At 37.3% G+C, this 22,316-nt stretch overlaps 1 long non-coding RNA gene across 1 annotated transcript; it reads right to left on the bottom strand.

Moving 5' to 3' along the window:
• Positions 1 to 19,017: 19,017 nt before the first annotated feature.
• Positions 19,018 to 20,976, bottom strand: LOC109501165. Its single transcript, XR_002159121.3, has 2 exons — positions 20,115 to 20,976; positions 19,018 to 19,342 (listed from the first exon to the last, which is right to left on the bottom strand). It is a non-coding gene; the product is annotated as an uncharacterized LOC109501165 (long non-coding RNA).
• Positions 20,977 to 22,316: the final 1,340 nt, after the last annotated feature.

The raw sequence follows: 22,316 nt of genomic DNA, 5'->3' as shown, positions 1-22,316 counted from the left end.
CCAGGAGGAAAGCTCCTAGGCTGGCCTCAGTCTTACAGGAGTTGCTGGGCACGCTGGTCTCTCCCATGGAGTAGCATGGGGCTTGGCCTTGGCAAGTTCACACAGAGCTGCCCAGCCATTCCTGCTGCTCCTGCTGATGAGTGCTCCAGGCAATGGGAGAGTGATTTTCTTTTCTCCCACTAATGATCTGTGAAAGGGCTTCCAGAGGTCTACTCTGACATGGATCTTCAAAAAACAGATCTTTATTCTCTACCCTTCTGAATAATGGACAATTCAGTCTTTCTCTGTCAATACTTAGATTCTTTCCTCCTCCTCCTCAGTCCTGCTCTTTACAGAATCCTGCCAAGGTAGCTGAAGAAATCTTGTCCTTCGGTTGGGGTGCCAGGAGACAAGAACAAATGTTGCCCCTTTTCTCTCTGAACACAGAACTTCATCGCCCCGGCACCACCTAATTATCCAGCTCTCCTGATCTCTGTCCTCAAGTGCCTGTTATTCTTGATTTGGATGATACGCACAAATTGGTTGCAGAAATTGGAGGTGGGGGGAGTAAAACAAGATGAGGTGGGGATCTTTAGTTTTAAAGGTGATAGGGGCACTCTGGTATATTTATTCCTACTCAGAAATAAGAAAGCAGAAATAAAATCACATTCTTGGCCATGGCAGCATGCTCGGTGAAAACTTCTCCCTCTCTATCATCCACAAATTGGGTAACTGAGGTCTGTGTCACTCACGTTCTCTATCCTCTGCCCTGTCCCTTTTGTTGGGTGCTCTTTCTATCAATGTGACTGTTTCATAAAATGAGGCCTCAGAATTTCTCCCTTCATGTATTTCCTTGTGGAATCAGCTAGTCTCAGAATTTCCACATTTTACTTCTTTCACATGACTTTCTAGGTCTGTATCTCTCATCTTGAATTCCAACCCCACATTTCCAAATGACTTACACGTGGAGAGGGCATTGTCCATGGAAACTCAGCATTTATAAGGCTATTTTCCCTCATATTGACCTCCTCCCATCCCCTTTATTCATCAAGGGTGTCACCACACTTGTAGGCTTCCAGATCCCAAACTTCAGAAACATTTTAGTTTTTGTCCCTTTAACCCTCACTTACCTATTCAGTAACTTAACCTTGCATACCATTTCATTACAATCATTTTCATATCTGTTTTGCTTTTATTTTTAAAATAACTTTTTAAGGGGCACCTGGGAGGCTCAGTTGGTTGAACATCTAGGTCTTGATTCTGGCTCTGGTCGTGATCCCAGGATCGTGGGATTGAGACCCATGTGGGGCTCTACGCTGAGCATGGAGCTTGCTTTGGATTCTCTCTCTGTCCCTCTGCCCTTCTCCCCTGCTCATGTTCTCTCTCTCTCTCTCTCTCTCAAGTTAAAAAAATAATAAAAACATAAAATAACATTTTAAGATATTTTTTCTTATTTTAAAAGCTACTTGTATATACACTGCAGGTAACAAAACACACAAAGAAGAAAACATGTCACGTATGATTACACCGCATAGAGGTAAGCCTTAGTGATGCATTTTCACCCTTTGTTTCCTGTGTGTCTATTTATCTATCCATCTATCTATCATGAAAACATGAAATCAAGTTTGCATTTCTGTATTACTCAGCAATAAGTGTAAACATTTTTAATATTTTAAGTAATTTTTGTTTGCCATCTGGCTTTCAGTCATGTACATGTGTCATATTTTATGCAGCCAATTGTCTAATGCTGTGCAATTGCGATCATTTTTTCACTATTTTTCCACTATTTTATTCACTTCATATGAATCAATAAGGTAGGTAGGAAAGGAATGAAAGATTTTACTACATACATACAGATGAAAACTTTTATATGGCAAATGCCCTGAATAAAATTAAAACAAAATGAGAAGTTGGGAGAAAAGACAAGCAACATGTATAAAGAAAAGAGGCAATAAATATAATATAGAGATAGTGCCTTCAAATAAGTTTGAAGAAGGCCAACAATCCAGTAAGGGCAAATATCACAGTAGACAACTCAAAAAGAGGAAACTGATCAATAAAAAAGAAAATAAATGGGTGACAAAGAGTGACTTCTTGTTTTAAATGTAAATTTAAAAAAAAATTTAAGTAGGCTCCATGCTCAATGTGGGGCTTGAACTGACAACCCTGAGATACTGAGTCATATGCTGTACTACTGAGCCAACCAGGGGCCCCTGACTCCTTGCTCTAAACTGCTCTAATATTTTACAACTTATATTTTAAATTATAAAAGTAATACACATTCATCTTAAACTATTTAGTTACTACAAAGAGTTATGAGAAATGTATTTGATATCTGAACACCTAGAGATGATCAATGCCAACATTCTGTTTGATGTCTTTTCTATATTTACCTCATAATTAGAACAAGATCCTTTGTTTCCCCTCACACCATTCCTTTGCCTATTCTCAATATATTCTCTAGTCCTAGCTATAGCTACAAAATAGAATACAAAAGAAAAACCTGAAGAGATTTAAAATTGTAACTTGATGATTAGGAAAACATAAAGTAGCATTAGGAAAATTTTTATCACACAAAGTAGAATTTAGGGCCAGAACTAGAGGCATTAAACAAAGTTTAAAGTCGTCATTTTCTTTTGAAAAAGGCACCATCTTTATGACATCATCTCTGATGTTTAAAATTACTTTCATTTACTAATTTGCTTAACTGACTTTATTTCCCATTACAATTGCTCCTATTTGAGGGATTATATTTCAATTCATCAGTGATTTTTAGAGCACATTTTTCAGAAAACATACTTTTCGATGACTCTCACTTCCCTTGGCCAAAATAATACCATTTCCCCCTATTTTGCTAACCATTCCTTCCCTTGTTTCCTAATTTTATCCTCTACCCAGGCTTTGCATTTGGGGTTTTTATAAGCTCAATCCTAAGTTTTGTTCTTTCTATTCTATCCTCTCCTGCTAGGTGATCTGAGCCACAACTAGTGATGACTCACTATATTTTACATTAAGCCAAGTCCTCTGAGTGTCATCAACTATTTGATTCTTTCTCTTAGAGTCTCAGAGGCACCTTAGGCTAATTACATCTAGACACATGATCTTTGTTTCAAACCTGGTCCTTCTAGAGTTTACTTTTTCAACGAATCCCACCATCTCCCATGCATTTGCACAAGCCAGGAAAAGTAGTGATCCCTGACACCCCTCTTTTCTTCTGGGTCTAATTCATCTCCAAATCCTACTGATTTTACATTTCTGGAGTCAATCTACTCTCAACCGCCACCATCACTCTAGGCCAAATGATCACTACCACCTACTGAAATACTGAAGTTCCTTTAAATGCTCTTCTTCTGAATCCACCAATACCTACCATGATTCACATTTAACCAGAGCAATTTTTTTAAAAAAAGTTAGACCATTCCACATTTGTTTCTTGTTTTGTTTTGCCAGAATACAGAAAAACCGGTTTTATATATTGACCATCTGTTCGTTTCCCTTGCCAAATTCAAATGTCTGTTGTAGATTTTTAAAAATTTATTTTCTATGTGTATGATCATGCCATCTATGAATAAAGACAATTTTACCTGTTATGGTAAAATTTGTATGTCTTTTATTTATTTTTAACTTGTTCTGTTGCAGTGGTTAGCATATATAGTACAATGTTGAATATGTATTAAAAGAATGGACATTCTTGCCTTGTTCCTGATCTTAGGGAGTGAAAAAATTTAGTGTTTCATGATTACATGTAATGTTAAATGCTTATTTTTTGTAAATGTCCTTGATCGGGTTGAGAAAGTTTCTTTCTAGTTGATTGAGAGTTTTACTTATTTTTTAAAGTCATGGTTACTGAATTTTGCTTTTTCTATTTCTAAGGAGATCATATTATTTTCTTTTTCCGGATGTTGATATGAAGAAATACATTGATTAATTTTTGAAAAGTTGAAGTAATCTTGCATTCCTGAATAAACTCTACATATTCATGATGTATTATCTATTTTATGCATTGATGGCTTCAGTTTGTTCGTACATTGTTAGGGCTTTTTGTGTCTATGTTCATGAGAGATGTTGGTCTATAGTTTATTTTCTTTTAATGTCTATGGTTGTGGCATCAGGTAATATTGCTCTCAAAAATGAGTTGAGAATTGTTCCCTTATCTTCTATTTTCTGGAAGAGTTTATGTGAATTTTTTTTCTTGAATGTTTGGTAGAACTCACTAGTAAAGTCATCTGGGTCTGGAGTTTTACTTTAGTTTTTGTTTGCTTATTATATTATAATTCATGTATAATATGTACTATAATATTTAATGTGGGAAGATTTATTCCTATAATTTCTTTAATAGATACAGGGCTCTTTAGGTTATCTATTTTTTCTTAAGTTTTGTAGTTTGAGATTTCTAAGAATTTTTCCATTTCATTTAAATTATCAAATGTATTGGCATAAAGTATTTCATAATATTCTTATTATCTTTTAATATCTATAAGTTCCATGGAGATTCCTCCTCTTTTAATGGCAGGTATGAGTAAGTAATTTGTGTCTTCCATCATTTTTTCTTGATCAATCTAACTAAAGAGATTATCAATTTTATTTATCTTTTCTTGTTTTTTAATGTTTATTTATTTTGGAGAGAGAGAGAGAGAGAGACAGTGCAACTGGGGAGGAGCAGAGAGAGATGGAGACAAAGAATCTGAAGCAGGCTTGCTACGCGGGGCTTGAACTCACAAGCAGTGAGATCATGACCTGAGCCAAAGTCTGACACTTAACTGACTGACCCACCCAGGTGCCCCTTACTTATCTTTCCAATGACAAGCTCATTCCACAATTGAGCTATGCTCAAATTTATTTGACTGTTAAAATGACTTTGAAGGAGATGACAAGATCATGCATTGTAAGCAAGGTTTTGTAACAAAACAAAACAAACAAAAATCCCCTTGGTTGAGGAAATACTGCAAATCCACACATATATTTTGTATGCAAGTGAATTACAATGGGAAATTTGACATGTGCTCGCTTCAGCAGCACATATACAATGGGAAATTTGACAACTTTCTAATATTAAATCAAAGATAGTATCAATTAAATAGCCACCTCCATAGTTTCCTATACATTATTAAAGACACCCTGTTATCATGGATCTGGGATAACAGAGTAATTCAACATCACTACATGAAACTTAATTCCATTTTAGGTTTTAGGCTCTGCCTCTCAGCTAATCTCATACATTCAAAACTTGCATTTTTTTTCATCTTGAACTAAAATTAGGCTAATTGTAAACGTATTGGTTAAAAAAATAAAATAAATAAAATAAAAAATAAAAATAAAAAAATAAACATATTGGTTTAAATAATATGGTATGTAATATTTACCTATATGATTAGAAAAATAAAAGTATTATAATTAAGTCTCGATTTTTATGAGGTCAGGGTAAAATTGGCACTCTTCTATATAATCAAGAACATTACTTGCTACCACCTCTTTGCAAGGAATTTCAAAGTAGGCGTTAAAAGCCCTCATGTTTCTCATACCTTCTAAATTAATTCTTTCTTTTCCTGAAAATTACTCTCAGGAAATGGTTAAATATGTGAAAAAATATATACATTCAGAAATGTTCAGAGGTCAGTTATTTAGTTTAAAAAAGCTAGACACAATGTCCAATAACTGGAGAACAAATTTTAAGTACATTTTACTAGGTTGAACTAGGTCAAACTGCCATTTTTTTGTAGGTTAAAAAGATTAAATGTCAGCAATTTCGTATGTGTCAATCTAGTAGGAGGAACATACAATGGAATATTCTTTGGCTACTCAATAGCATTTATATAGACGGTTTTTAATGATGTAAGTAAATGCTAATACACTGGTATAATATATAGGATCAAACACACACACACACACACACACACACACACACACACACCACATCCATACCCCTAGTGGCCTGAAGTCATCTTTGGGTGGTGGAAAGTTTTTTTCTTGTTTATGTTCAACAATAGGATCCTTTTATTCTATAATAAGAAATGGCTTGCTCTTAAACAGACATACAGAAACTATAATTGCCCCAAATAAAGAAGTACCTGTCTCGTAATCTCCAATCACAAAGAACTTTTGAAGTTAACTAATTCCTGACTTTTATTGATCAAGTGCAAGGTAAAAGAACTGGGACAAGTAGGATATATGGAAAATCTTGCTAGGATGTCTGGGAAGGAGAAAATTCGGAGCTTTCCAGTGGTGTCAGGTGACAAGTCCCTAAGAGAACAGCTTACCCTCTTCCTCCCAAGGTACTGCCCTACCCTGAGGTGAGCACTGGAGAGCTGTCAGCATGCAAGCCAGACCGGTCTGTGCGAGGGGATGATCTCCTACAATCCTCAGTCTAGAACTGCTTATGAAACGAATGAAGTGTTTCTGCAGAGAAGGCTACTTAAGGCTTTTTCCCTTATTCAATAATCAATGTGAGTAGTGCCAACCTTTAACTGATAAGAACAATAAATGATAGTGAGGAGGGATGGCACACTAAATAAAGAGAAAGAAAGACAACCCCCAAGTGGAAAACATTCTGTAGCCAGCCTACTTTTATTGGTCCGTTTTATCCTCCCAAATGCTCTGACAAAAATCAAGAACTACATCAAGCTTAGGTGACATACGCTTTTTCATTCAGACATTTTCTTCCTCTACATTTCCTGGACTCACTCAGGAAAGGCAAAGCCAAGTGTGTGTGTGTGTGTGTGTGTGTGTGTGTGTGTGTGTGTGTGTGTATATATATATATATATATATATATATATATATATAGTGTTTTGACATTTGTGTGTTTCTGGATCCAATGGCTACAATCAGCATTCCAATCATTTAAAAATGCCATTTGGGCACTGAGATGTGTTTCTAGGAAAATACTATAAAGATCTGAATTATCAAGTTAAGTATTCCCAAAACATATTTAGGCAAACAAAGCTGCCAAAAAAGATTTTCAAGACCAAATCTCTTTATTTATTTTTGAGCCGGCAGCTTAAAATATTTTTGAATGCTAGAATGCTGGAAGTTTAGACAAGATGCTAAATAATGCTGAGTTTACAATCTGAGAAAAAGCATCCACTTACTTCTTTTAGGGGAGCTGTGGGGGAGGGGTGACCATTTCTGACTTCTGGACACACTGAGAACTAATAGGAAAGTTTGCTTCTTGAAAGGAGATTTTTCACATTGGTTCGGTCTTAGAGAAAAATAATATTTATTTTCAACTTACTTGGCTTAAGGTTTCCTTCCTTTACTTTCAGCCTTTAAACACACCAGCGCAGTTTTCTCCTGCAATGGGGGCTGGGGCATGTAAGGACAAGGTGTTGGTATTGGATTTAAATATGGCTTTTTTGTTTAGCACGTTAGAAAGTTGTGCTGCTGAGTCCAAAGTTTGGTTCCTGCGTGGAGCTTCGGCCTTCCCTGTTCCATGTCTTTAAAGAAGACCCGAAAGGAAGCAGAAACTGGACAAATAAAGTTTGATTGGAGAAGGACGCTATGGAATTCCAAATTAAAAGCCGTCGTTGCCTTGAGTGTGACATGGTGGCAGGAAGACCAGAGTGGGCCAAGGACAGCACCAAATACCTGAAGGTGGTATCAGAAGAGGAGAGATGGACCACAAAGGCCAGGAGAAGGGGCATAGTGACTGCATGACGTTTGTCTAAGGTGGTTGCTGAGGCTGGATCAGCACAAACCCATTCTTGTTCCTAAGTCAACAACTTAGAGGGTTATGGGACAGGAGCATCAGCTTGGGAATCAGAATGTATTTGTTATACAGCAAGATTGCTGGGTGTGAAGACAAGAAATCAAATGCTTATCCAGGTACGCAGGCCACTGCTCTAGTTTTGAAAAATATCTACAGTGTAGAATAAGCCACTTGGGGTTATAATCACAGCACCATGATGTCTTCTCCAGGTGGCTCTGCTGTGCAGCAGCTGGTCATGAATTCAGGCCAGAGTTACTCTAGGTCTTTTCCATCCCCAGTCCACGAGGACAGATTATGCATATTTTAAATCTTGTTCAAGAGAGCATGTTTTAAGCAGTATTTTGTTTCTTGGTTTATCACCATTAGAAAAATAGAATAGAGAGAAGTACAATGCAGCCTGGATCCCCAAAGTGTGAGAAGATGCAGCCCTGACATTCATATATTTAAATCAAGTTACCTCCAGGAATTATAAAACAGAAAAATAAAATCATTCTAGAAGGATATGTACCCAAGGTAGTATTTATTTATGCATATATTTTCTGTGAATGTCTTCAAGTATGTGTTTTCTGAAAAATATAAATTTTACCAAGAATTTAGAAAATTATCTCCAATTAATTGGCACTAAGGAATGTAAGCTTCAGATTGGTAATTTAGATTCCAACCCTGGGACTCCATGTTCTATGAAATCTATTAGAAAACAAAAAGGCATTTTTTAAGCTTTTATTTGTTTTGTAATTTTGAAAACACTTTTTTAGGGCAAGAGACTGCTTGGTTCAGTCTAGATAAGCAAATACCCTAATTAATAAAATTACCTTCTCACTATAATATTTCTTCTCCTATTTGTCCTCATCATTTTGAAAGAATGGAAGCCAGCATTTAAAAGCCAATGTAAACACCACAAGTCAATGGAGTTATTCAGAAAGAGCTTCTGGTCACTTCTAAAGGTGTAGCATTTTTTAAAGTTTTCATTTAGTCTGCCTGTTACAAGCAATTTAAAACTTTCTTATTCTTCTTTATGTGGAGTCACAGCTTCTGACTAAATACCTTTTTTTTAAAACCAAAAGTACATTTAATTAATGAAGAGCTTAATTAAAAATATAGCTTCACAGTATACTTAGGAACCACTAGGCAGAAATGATATAATCTGGTTTAGGAAGAAAACATTTGCCTAGCCTTTAATGGCTTTCTTTAATAACTATATTTACAGTTTGTATTTTTTTTTCATTAAAGGTAATTAAGACAGGTTTCAAGCTTTCCCTTTATATTTGTGTATATTTTATACAGAATATGTATGCATATTATTATATATCATACCTTATATATGTATGTATATATGTATAATGTATATAATTATATAATATATATAATTTATAGAATAATAAGAACTATTAGAAATGAAGAATTGATAGTAGAAATGAATAGTTCAACAGAATACTGAGAAGATACAGTCTTCTTCAGAACAATAAATAAAAAAAAAGAAAAAAAACCCCACCAGACTGATGACACAGTAAGAAAGAGTTATGCTAACATGAGATTTTTTTTTGTAACACAACCCTCCATTTTTAAATTTTTTTGTAATCCATAGTGAAACAAATGACAAATATGACTTGTGATTTTTGCCAACCTCCAAAACTGGGCCAAACTTTATGATGTGAACCAGACTTTATGAATAAGAAACTAGAAACTTTGGAACACTGGCATAAAGACAATGCATATTTATGTCTAGAGAAATAAAGCACATCACATAAACATGATCAGGTTCAGAATGAGAAAGAACTCTCAAGGCGGCACCAGAAGCTAAGAGAAAGTGAAGTAATGCCTTCAAAATCTTGAAGGAAAGTAGGATCTTCATACCTAGCCAAACTGTTAATCAAATATAAGAAAATGAATACATTTCCAATCTAAAAAATCAACTATCCTATCTACACCTTTTCTTAGGAAGAGGGTCTATTCCACCAATATATGAGTTAAAGCAAAAAAGACAGACATGTGATATAGGAGGTCCAATGTGGGGAAAAGGCAAAGGGACTGCCAGCCTGACCCTTATTTCTCTTTTCTTGAAAACTTGTGCGATCAAACCACAGAAGTCATACATTCCAACATGGCTACATTTGGCTAAAGCTGAGTAGTGGCATAGTCTTTACAATTTGCCACAGCTCACATACTTCTTGCTGTCTCTTATACCCGACCCATTTCATTCATTTATGCGATTTCCCATCCTTGCAGGCAGCTGGGTTTAAAACTCCTGTTCCAAACCCTACCTTCTACACTACAACTGTACTGGTACAGCCTGCTTAAAGTTTATAGCATGATGGCTTCTTTTTTGCTATCATTAATGGCCTTTACACAGAAGTCTTCCTTCTTACATTTCTGTGTTGGTTGAATCTGGGGCCACTTAAATGAGATTCCTGTTCTCTGAGAGGTAGTGTACCTCCTATTCTATTATCTCTGGACCATCATCCCACAAATTTCTGTCAAAGCAGTTATGGTTGTATACCCTTTTGCTTCTGCCACTGAACTTGATCCAAGAATGCTAATTTTGCCCTCTGTAAATGTTTGATTTTGTGGCTCTATTTAAATAGTGGTTTGTGGCTATTCCTTGATTTCACTTTGACTTCCATTAAGGAACTGGACTTTTACCAGTCATTACAGGGATGTAGAGTGTGTGACAGAAGAGGCACTGAGCTGGTGACTAGGAGACATGAGTGTTTTTCCTTTGCTACTTAGTAGATGTGTGACTTTGGGAACTGTTGCAACCTTTCTGAGGTATACAATTGGGAAAAAATTTTTTTTCATGGGTTTAATGCTTTATAATTTTCCGTGCAATTTCCTGTATATTATCTCATGCAATGCCACCATTTTATAAATGAGGAACAGTCAGGAAGACGTGATTTGCCTTGGATCATGGGACTGTCCCATAAATGAACAATGAATATTGATCTTGTTTCTCAAGTGCTTTAACCAAATAATAATTTGGTCGGTGGCATGTTGGTCAGTCTTTGGTAGGTTCCATTTTCCTCCTTTCACTCAGTGAGAGGCTTGCCTAAGTAGAAATATGCCTGGTCATGCTGAGAAGTAGAAAATAATATTTTTTTTTAATCTTGTTTCTATATCCACTGCCGTCTTCTGGCTTTTCTGACTGGTTTTGCTCACTGGCCAGAATGCTTAATTGCAAAAGTGACTGGGATCTTGGTCTTCTAGTTTCCAGATCACTTGTTATTCTACCACGCGACATGGCATTTCCCAAAAGACCCTGCCTTCTTTGAGGCACATTTTTACAAGTTTCTGTCTTAAAAGCACATGATCTTTTTTGTACCAGCCTCAATCCACCCCCAAAATTACATTCACCAACTGAATGAGAAACATTGTGAGGACAGAGCCTTAATTCACCTAGTGTTTGTGTCTTCCATTTGTCTTGGTCAATTTCATAGTCTGGACCTTATAAGGGTTCACTCTATCACCAATGGTTGAACAATTAGTTAATAACATACACATACTCTAATCTCTGAATTAATTATATACAGGTAATCATAAAATTTATCATCCAAATTTGGACCCTTTGGAGAAAAGAAGTGGCATTACTCTCTTAAACAACATGTGTAAATTGGGACAATGGTTCTCTCCATTATATAAAGAAGTTGCATAGTCCCTGATACATAGGAAGTGTTCAATAAATGGTAACCTTTAAAAGGAATTGTATTAACAGAAGTGAAAGCGTTGACAATTTAATGAAGAGTAAACTTAAGAGTGGTTCCCTTAATGGGGCAACTAGGTGGCTTAGTCGGTTGAGTGTCCGACTTCAGCTCAGGTTATGATCTCATGTTTCATGAGTTCAAGCCCCACGTTGGGCTCTGTGCTGCCAGCTTAGAGCCTGGAACCTGCCTCGGATTCTGTGTCTCTCTCTTTCTCTCCCTTCCCCTGCTCCCACTCTGTCTCTGTCTGTCTCTCAAAAATAAACAAACATTTAAAAAAGAGAGTGGTTAAAAAAGAACAATGGGTTGCTAGTGAAAAAAAAGTTTTCTTTCTTGCTGGGTGTTGAATTTGAAGTCTACTAGACTTCCCACCTAGGAATCAAAGTGGGATAGTAAAGAATTTTTTAAAGGCAAACATACAGGTGGAGATATTTTCTAAGGAGATGAACTTGGGAGATAAAGAGCCAGGGCCACAGCAAAATAATCATTATACTAGCAGGGATAGCGGAAATACCTTAAAATAAAATAACAGAATTCAGAGAAGGTTCTACTTGTTTTTCAGGTTCCTTTGTTATTATTTAATTCTTACTTCATGAAGTTGACAATATTTTTAAAGTAGTTCGTCCCAAGTGACATCCCAGGATTAGAAGACATGGCTCCCAATTTCCAATGCCATCTCCTGAGGAACATAACTTACTTTTTTACTGATGCTCTATAGGATTATCTGTAATTCTGGGCTGCCTTTGCAGGCTATCGTTTTCCTGGGGAGCAGGCGTGCTGAGAGGCAATCCATCTTACTCCCTTCCTTCCAACTTGAGACTTGACCCTCGATCGCTGAGGTCTGATCTCTAATGTTTCAGCACCAGCTGCAACCCAATCCGTCAGTGAGCACAGCTGAGCTAAATTAATCTAATTTTTTTAGCCTTTGCACCCCAGATATCAATCTCCTGGGCAGTTAGTGCTCCCTGAGCCAGCCATGGATTCCACAACCGCTTATCACTGCCCCCTTTGTACTTCAGCCCCCAAGCTGCAAACAGCCTTGTGGGCACCACCGAGCTACACAAACATTTGTCCCCACAGCCGACTAGCTTCCTCAGGCCAGTGCGCCTAATGAGCTGGCCGTTGCCCGTAAATCAAGTCAAGCATACACAGTTCGGGCTTTCATCAGGTGAGCCCCGTTCAGCAATGCCTTTGAAGGAGAGGCCCCTGTGGGCTGCAGAGGCTGTACGCTGCCCAGATAAACACCCCATCTCAAAGATGTTGTTCTGTTTTGCAGACAGCCTTGTCGTTAGTGGGAGGAAGCGTGCTGGGTTGCCAAGTACCAGGAGCAGACTGATGTGACTTGGGAGCCAAGGAAAAGAAACACACACGCATATACACACACACATACACACACACACTCACACACTCACACACCCTCCTGAAGAGCCCAACTGGAGAGATGAGGAAAACACAAGGGGTGAAAATCTCATACACCATCCTCTCACCCCCAGATGTGCCCATTACCGGACAGTCAGTGTAGATGTGGTACATGTGGCTTGGATGAGACCTGTCATGAGGACCTCCAACCGTGCTTCTGACCCACGGACGGCCAGCTTGGGGACCCTCAGCCTCCAGTGCCTTCCCATCCTTTCCTCCCTGAAGCCTCTCCAGGCTCCTCTGCATATTCAGTGCCTTCTCTGCAATTTCCCTTGTCTAAAATGTTCCACTAATTAGCTTCTGATCCCACAACAAGACAAAATTTGTATATGATGATTCCTTATGCTTTTAGGGCAAACCATTTTTTATACTGGTTTAGAATGTCTCTCCACTTAGTATTAGCAAGTGATCAGTAAATTCTGTAGTGATTTTTCAAAATTCCTTTAAAATTGTTGAATTTGATTCATTAATAATGATGATATTAATACAGACACCATTCCAGAGGCTAAGGATATAGTGATGAACAAGCCAAACACCTGTATTCTATGGGGGGGGGGGGGGGAAGACAGACAATCAACAAGAAAGCAAATAAATATAGGATGCAATTTCAAGTAGTAATCAGTGCTATAAATAAAATTTAAGTGGGAGAGGGGATAAAGAGAGATGGTGGGGCTGATTGATGGCAGCGGGGTGATTTCAATGAGGCATCAGGCACGGGCCCTGGAGAGATCATGTTTAAGTTGAAGTTTATTTGAGGTGAGGAAAAAGATATCTGTAGGTATGGGTAAGAACACTCAGGTAGAAGAAAATGCAAAGGTCCCACAGTGGGACCTGGGAGAGAAGAACAGGAAGGCTGAGTCACAGGCAGAGGAACTCAGTGTAGGATATGGGGTCAGAGAGGCAGGCAGGAGCTGCGCCAACATGAGAGGTAAGGGGAGGGAGTAAGCATGGTATATATCACTTCCAAGAAGGGCATGATATCTCTTATCTCCTTTAGCCCTCACATAACCCCACAGAGATAGTATTAGTATCCTCTTTGTAGTTCTACAAACTAGGGCTCACAGTAGCCAGGTTGCTTGCTGTAGTTCCCAGAGATGGTAAGTGGCAGAATCCAGAGCTCAGTTCGAAACTCCTACTTGACCCACAGAGTTTCTGTGGATTTAAGCCCCAACCTTAAATAGATGACAGTTTTGTTAGGGTGACAACATTTACTCTGATGAAAAATGTGAAAACAGAAAACAGAATTTATGCTAATCTGGATTGTACAGTGATGGCAGTGGCTACTTTATCTTTGTTGTTGTTCCGTTGGAGCAACGACGCTCCCGCTTTCCCACAGCCTTGTGGTAGATATGAAGACTGAGCAAATGGGATCAGGGGGACTGCTGCAGAGATCAGGTATAGTGCAGCCACATGCAATACTAGGGGACATTAAAGTCAGTCTTGTTCATATAAATCAGGGTTTTCCAAACTTTAGCCATTTGAAAAGCATCTTGACTTTTTTGCCATATTCTTGCACTATTTTTTATCTAATATTTTCCTTCAAATTGACTCAACTTTTTTCTTAAATAAATTGGTCTATAAAGTTTGTATTTATATTAGCAACATAAAGCCAGTATAGTTTGCATAAAAAGAAAGTATGTATCAATAAATTAAATCAATGTTTACCTCCATTTTGTCTAAACTATCCAGAGTCCCCTTATCAATGTGGGGCAAAGCTGTGGGCAACCTGAATTATCTCTTCCTATTTCAACAACAACAAAAAAGGGTGACAGCTAAGTATCCCTGTGTCAAATGGTTAATGCTTTGTCCGTGTACTTTGTATCATTTTCCATAACTATACTTTCGGAATTTAGCAAGGTGTGCTTTGCTGCCTTTTTCATTTATGCCCAATATTAGCTTTAAATCCTGCACAATAATGGTCGTCAAGTGCCACAGTATGAGACACTGCAATCGTGTGGTATGCTTTCTTCTATCTCTGTTGGTTTTAGCACAATTGCTCAAGAAAAGTTCCGGAACTCAGTAATTAAAAAAAGTTTACTACTGAAATCATCTTCCTCCACCTTCCTCCTTCCATACTCCTTTTAAAAGCCCCTACCTCTGGCTTCCTCAGTTTTCCTATTTTGAAGCCACAGAGCTATCTGTGGATGTGGAGAGGTGAAGGAAGGTATAGATCGGGGGGGGGGGGGGGAGACAAATTAAGTAGTTTTATTTTGTATTTGTTCACATCTATGTCCTTTCCTCTTTATTTCCATTGTCCCCATCTTAATTCAAGTCCTGATGACTTCTCAAATTATTCCAAAAGACCTTCAGATGGATCTCTCACTGTTGCCTTTTCTCCCGGTCTACCCCGTAGCTGCCAACATGAAGTAACAACACCAACATATCACTCTCTTGTTTTTAAAACATTCATTAATTTCCCACTGTCTGCTGAGATAAAAACCTGCCTTCTCTCTTAGACATTCAAAGTCTTCCACTATATTCTCCAGTCTACTTTTATCTCACCCTTCCATACTCCATTCTCATGTACACTGGATGCCCTGAATCAAATAATCCCTGTAATAATAATTCATTAATCATCTTGAGTCTTTATATTGTTATCATATAATTCCCTCCATGTCACCTTTAATTCTCAAAATCCCACCCATGTCTTAAGGCTCATTCCAACCACTCTCTTCTCTAATGCGTCCGTATGTATTCAGATGGATACAGGGATATAAGGCCTGCATTCTTCACCTTGTGTCAAGTTTCACTACATGTTATAAAGCAGATTTTTTTTTAAATTAGGGAAAGGAGGTCAGTTTGTACACACATTAGTTCTACTATCATAACACTATTACATAGGAGAGTGGTGTGTTTAGTCATCTCCAAATCCCTTGTATGACCTGAGAGAGGATAGGTAACAAGAATCTGAATAGTTAGGTTTTGTTTTTACTAGGAGAGAAGTCAGTGGTTGATAGAGAGTAAAATTTCACTGTTTGAGGAACTGGAGAAAGTCACTGGCCTCATTATGAACTCTCCTGAGAAAAGACAAGAAATGGATTTCATTGGCCCCTGTTGCACTACTCCATTAATCACCTCTGCTGTCAAATATTATTTCCTTTTGTCAGATTTACAGAGACTCTCATTAGAGACTTTCTAACGACAACTCTTTCCTTGTATATACTTCTTATGACCATGAGACCCTCAATAATAAATAAATAAATAAATAAATAAATAAATAAATAAACAAATATTTCACTATCTTGAGATTGTCATCTATATGGAGAGACTCATGTAAGTGATAAACATTTTCTTTTTCTTTTAAAAAATGTTTATTTATTTTGAGAGAGAAAGAGAGAGAGAGAGAGAGAGAGGAAGTGCACAAGTGGGGGAGGGGCAGAGAGAGAAAGGGAGACAGAGAGAATCCTAAACAGGCTCTATGCTGTTGGCACAGAGCCCACAGGGGGCTCCATCCCAAGAACTGTGAGACCATGACTTGAGCCGAAATCAAGAGTCAGATGCTTAACCAACTGAGCCAACCAGGTGCCCCAGTGATAAACAAGGGAAAGAATTGCCTATGTTTCTCTGAAGTATGCCCCAGCCTGGATGCATGTGACCATTGTGACCATCAGTCAACCTTGCCATGTGCCCACAGCAGTAAGATGAGAAAAGACTGACCGGTATGGAGGTTGCTGTGAGGAAAACCAAGGACTCATATGCTACTTGAATTGCATTATCAGAGGCTGAAGAGATTTGGCTTCTCTTAATAAGGTCCTAGGACTAAAACCGGGAGTTCAAGAAATATGAATGTCATTGTATATTAAAAAAGAAAGTATGTTAAACACAGTTCTAATAATTAGGAAATACTTCTAAGGCCCATATTTAATACTTTGATTCTAATACAAAAAAACACAATCAGTTGTGCTAGTCATAACATGCATACATGTAAGGGTGTGGAATTATCATTATTGGAATCATTAGTAGGAAAGATTTGCTGAACATACCAAGTGTGGTATAATACAGGTATGACATTACTTATCACTGTACCCATTAGATAAAAGGCACATTTGGAATTTTAGAGATAAAACACATGGAAGCACACATAGGGATGTATTCTCCCACTACAAAAATTGGCCAGTTGATTGACTGGAATGTCATGGATATCAATGTAGCCCTTAGACAGAAGCTAAGGTATCAAGAGGCTTCTGTGACCTGTCGCTGTGCTCTCCCAAGCTTTGTCCTCCCTCCTATCAGAACTTCCCTTCCATTCCAGTCATGTCTATTTGTCCCCTAGAAAGTGGTTTTTCTCTGCCAGAGCTAGGGGAGAGCCACTGGGTGCTTTCAGACAGAATCCCTTCCTGCCCCCTGCCTCCCATCCTCAATGCACGTGGCACTTCTGGCAGGAACCAGCTCTACCAGTTCTTGCTCAGACCTTCTGGACGCCTGTCAAAGACCATTTGTGACAGGACTTGAGAAGAGTAACAGAGCAGCTTTCCCTTCAAACCCTTGGAAGAATGTGAAAACCAGACTGGGGACACATAGGCTCTTTGTAACATCAGGTACACAGTGTCAGCTGCCTTCTCTGGCTGGCAGGGCTAAGTGACAGAATACAATGAAATGCTCAATGGGGCTGCATCGGGCTAGTTAGGACAGAGGATGCATTTTATTAAAGAAAGTAACATTGTGCCTCCTGCCAAACTGAGGTAATTTCCTTCCCTTTTCTATACTTCCCAGCATTCCAGATTTATACATTTTTACAGTGTTTGCCAGAGCTCACCTGAAGAAAGCTCTTCTCAAATAAAAAACTTAAAGAAATATTTTTGTTCAGGGCCCAGACCCATAAAGAATAACTACCACAAGCTTAAAAAATCCCAACCTAATTTTACAACTAATTACTTAAAGAAACCAAATAAACAGACCAGGTTTGTCTCACTGAAAAGAAGACTATAAGCATATAACCTGCCCTGGAGTTTGGTAGAGTCAAATAACAGGACTCCTCACCCCACACCATCTTCTCATTGGCCTTACAGTCAGTCAATTCTTTTGTCTCTGAAATCAAGATGCTTGTACATTTCAATACATATGTTTCATCATCCAACCAAAAACATGATCACTTTTCAGTTACTAGAATTGCTTAGGATATGTATAGATAAAGTCAGATCTTTCTTGTTAATGACATACAAGTCAACAAGAACTTTAATTTGATTCTGGATGTTCTCCTAAAACTCAGTAAGGGAACACATTCCTTTCAGGCAAATTGTCTGATCAAGAGCAACAAACACGACCAAATGATAACTAACGTGTGGCTCGGGAGAGTTAGCATTTCTCCCAGGGTTACTCTGGTGATGCAAAGGACCTGAGTGCTGGAGGATACAAAGGGATGGGGCTGTTACACTCATATCTATCATATACTGGGCCCTTTGATGGGAATTTCACATACATAATCTCACTTAGTCTCTCCACACACAATAAAACTAGCTCGTATTACAATTTAGGAACCCGAGGCTGAAAGAGATAGCCCTGAATTCCCAAAGCTAAAAATTGATCCAATATGTAGTAATACTACTGTCTATTTTATCAACCTAGTATAAAATGTTCAGTTAATTCAATTCAACATGCATTCATTTTTATATTCCCTGGAGCCTAAAATATATATGATACTCTCTCATAAGAAGTCACAGGAAGGTGAAGTTCATTCATTTATCTACACATCGTACAACACTATAATTAATGAATAATCTCAGTACTACTGTGAAGAAGGTCCTATATTGTTACAGAAGAGAATAATTTGTTCTATAATGAGTGAAAGGTGTTGTGTTGAATTTAAAGCAGTGGCCTCAATCTTTTCAATGTGAAGACCTCCCTTATTTGTCAGAAAGATTTGGGTGCCCCATGATAGTAACTGAGAATTAGCTGAGAGATTACCTATCCACCATAACTTGATAACCATGTGATACAATTTTTTGTTTCAATAACCCCATTTACTGATATTGGCAAAACTTTAATACATATATCTGATATAGCACAGTGCCTAGAAAGAGTCCAGACACGTGGCCTTAAAAGCACTCTCCACCAAAGCATCCATGACCCACAGGCTGAGAACCATTGTTTCAAAGATCAACAAAGAAGGAAAATGTGTGGAATTAGGAAGCACTGATTTGCAGAGAGCTTTGGAGTCCTCTCCAAAGCAGTTCTAAGGAGATATGTGCCTTAAAAAATAAAAGACAAAGGGGGCTCGCTTGGGATTGATTTAGAGAAGTTATTTTATGGAGTTAATTTCCTGGCAGCCTGTACGACTTTCCTGAGTCTCCTGTGACAAATTGCTACAAATCAGGAGGCTTCAAAGAACAGAAATTCATTCTCTTCCAGTCTAAAGATCAGAAGTCTGAAATCAAGATGTCGGAGGGGACGTGTTCCCTCCAAAGGCTCGAAATGAGAATGTTTCCTTGTCTGTTCCAGCTTCTGGTGGCTCCGGGTGTTCCAAGGCTTGTGGCTGCAACACTTCACATGGCTCCAACTTCATATGGTCTTTTCTGCTTTATCAGTGTCTTCTTCTTAGTCTCCTGTCTCCTGTCATTGGATTGAGGTGAGCCCAAATAACCCACGATGATCTCATCTTGAGATTTTAAATTACATGTGCAAACAACTTTTTTTTCCCCCAGTAAAGTCACACTCCCAAGTTCTAGGAGTTAGGATATGGACATATCGTTTTTGGGGCAACCACCATTCAACCTGCTACACAGCCCAACCCCTCACTTATGGCTCCTGGTTTAGTCCAAGGAAAACAATGATGTCAAGAGGTTATAAAGGGGTGACTTGTGAATTAGGAATGACACAGGGGACCAAGTTCAGTTGTGCTAGTGATCACTAAGACATCTCAGTTCATCCGGCAGCTACTTTCTAAGGCCTAAAGAAAGGCTCCTTACCTAGAAATGCACTTTAAAACATGACATAATTTTAGTTGCTTTTTAAAAAATTATAATAATAATTCATGGCCTTTAAATATTCTTGAAAATATTTTTAAAAATCACAGAAAGATAAGTGAAAATAAAACAAGTTACTCCACAACTTAGAAAAAGAGAAATTATGGAATGTTTCCCACCTCTGCTCTCCCTTACTTAATCCCTCACCACTAATATTAGACTTCATCAATTAGACTCCACTTATTTAAATGAAGTTAAATTAAGTTTGGTTTTTAACATGTTAATTTTAAAAATAACATTTTAATATATAATGACATTAACATCTATTTATGAGTCAAGATTTATAAATTCTGATTTATAAAATAATATTTGTATTTTCTGTAAGATGGAATAACATTTTTTCATAAAGCATTCCATACCTTGATCGTGTCTTCATTATATTGTTGCTCTCTACCCATATATATGAGAGTATATATAATCATTTAGTCATTACCATAGTACTGAGAGCTAGGCAGATTGTTAACAAATGAAAATAAAGAGTAAAAAGAATAACTCAATCTGTAGACAATACAGCTGGCAAGTCATAGACCTCGGGTTGGAGCCCAGACCATATAACCTCAAAGGCATTAAGCCATCTGGCTTCTGGGAATAATATTCTGGGTTTTTTGATATTTGTTTTTCCCAGGCAATGTACACATAAATTCTCACATGACTTACTTTATTCTCTTTAGATGCTTACATGCATACATTCTGACTTTACATACATTCTCTCCTTTTAATTTTTTGACCTAGTTTACAAAGTGGAATTTTTCATTCTAATTTTATTGCAAAACAAACAATTCTTCCCAACCCTCATAACCCTGGAGATGCTAGGGAGAAATGACACTGTGAGATTGCCAGTTAGGCACCCAGTATACCAAACCAACATGCAAGTGCTTGTTTCTCTTTTGTTTTTCCTTCTCTCTCCCAATATTTCCCAAATGGTGGCATATGTAGCTAATTCCACACTAGTCTCAGAGGAAGTATAAGGTAACTGAGTACTGACTTTAAAAAACATTTGATAAAAACATGTCATAGAGATATTCAATATGCATTCTATAAATGGCATTATTTCATTTAAAATCAATTTTTTTTTCAGGATATAGCATGTGTAGTTGGTGAAACTAATAACTGACATCCAATAAGAGGAGGAATCAGAAATGCTGTTGTGGTTCATTTTACACACAAAATTTGTAATGTATATGTTATATATTAATAATACAAGTAATATATGTTAATACAACTAATATTTATTAATAATATATTGTTATATATACTATATATTAATTATATACAATTTGTTATGTAATGCTTTTCTGTCCTTTATACAGGCTTTGTTTTTTACCAAATGTTAGAGTATGGACATTTCTTCATGTGTCTAATGTTAAAGAACTGTATACATGACTCATCACATTTCCTTTTATATAATTACTATTTTTTATTTATACATTTTCCTATTGCTGAGCATTTAGGCCATGTTTTTGTGGGTTTTTTTTTTTGCCATTATAAACAATGCAGAAGAGGACTTTTTTGCACTAATCTTTGTCACCATCTCTGATTAGTTCCTCGGCATAGATTCTCGTAAGTAGATCTATTGCATCAAAAATCATAATCATTTTACAGCTCTTAGAAAAAGTTGCATTTTGCTTTCTATAAAGAGTTTATCAATTGACATTTCTAACACCTCTTATCTTCCATATCCTTGCAAGATCAGAGTATTATCTTGTTTGTTAAGTGATTGCTACTCTTATAGGAAGGAAGTGATACTTAGTTTTACTCAGTATTTTTTATTATTATTGTAAAAGGACATTTTTAAAAATAACCGTTCTTTAGTCTTTTACATTTCCTCTTATGATTTGTTCATGTTCTTTGTGATGTTTTCTACTGGGATCTAAATGTCTTACTGATTGGAACTCTCTCCTCCGTAGATAGGCAGGGTGCTGTTTTAATACAGAAATATGTTTTCACAAGGAAACAATTCTCCATTTTTCCATGATGATGAAATGTTGCCTTCACTGCATTTGATTTTCTCATGACATTTTGTGAGTAAACATCTTATGAATGACAGAGGCCCCAAAAGGCAATACTATGATGTGGACTGTTGTTGATAATTTGAAAAAGACAGTAAGAATCTTAGCCATCTTGAGTTCATCTCGAAATAGTGTAAATAAATACTTCTTCCAAAGATATTAATCCCAACAAATATTTTCCAATATTTTAGGCATTTTTTTTAAACTAACTTTAGAGCACTAAATTTTAGATGGTTATTTAACGGAAGAACATTTTCCTACGTGTTCTATGCGTTTCCTCTAAAATTCTGAGTGAGCTTTTCACCTTCTGGGTATAGTAACAAGGAACATCACCCCCATATTAGTACTGTTTTTGGTATACAAAGTAAGCTTTCTTACCAATGACACTGATGATTGTAATTTTGTACTCTGTGTACTCTTCAAGTAAGTACAAGTCTCAAACTTCCATATATGTTCAAGTGTGAGGTGCTGGCAGTGAGACAAGCTGGCTCCATCAGCCTGGGTTACTCATTACTCCCTAGCTCTTTCCCATGTTTGTAAGTATGTCTTTTG

Source organism: Felis catus, chromosome B3 (assembly GCF_018350175.1).
Source record: "Felis catus isolate Fca126 chromosome B3, F.catus_Fca126_mat1.0, whole genome shotgun sequence".
In the NCBI taxonomy this organism is placed as follows: domain Eukaryota; kingdom Metazoa; phylum Chordata; class Mammalia; order Carnivora; family Felidae; genus Felis; species Felis catus.
The sequence above is the reverse complement of the archived record's forward strand: the minus strand, read 5'-3'. Positions and strand labels throughout refer to the sequence as shown.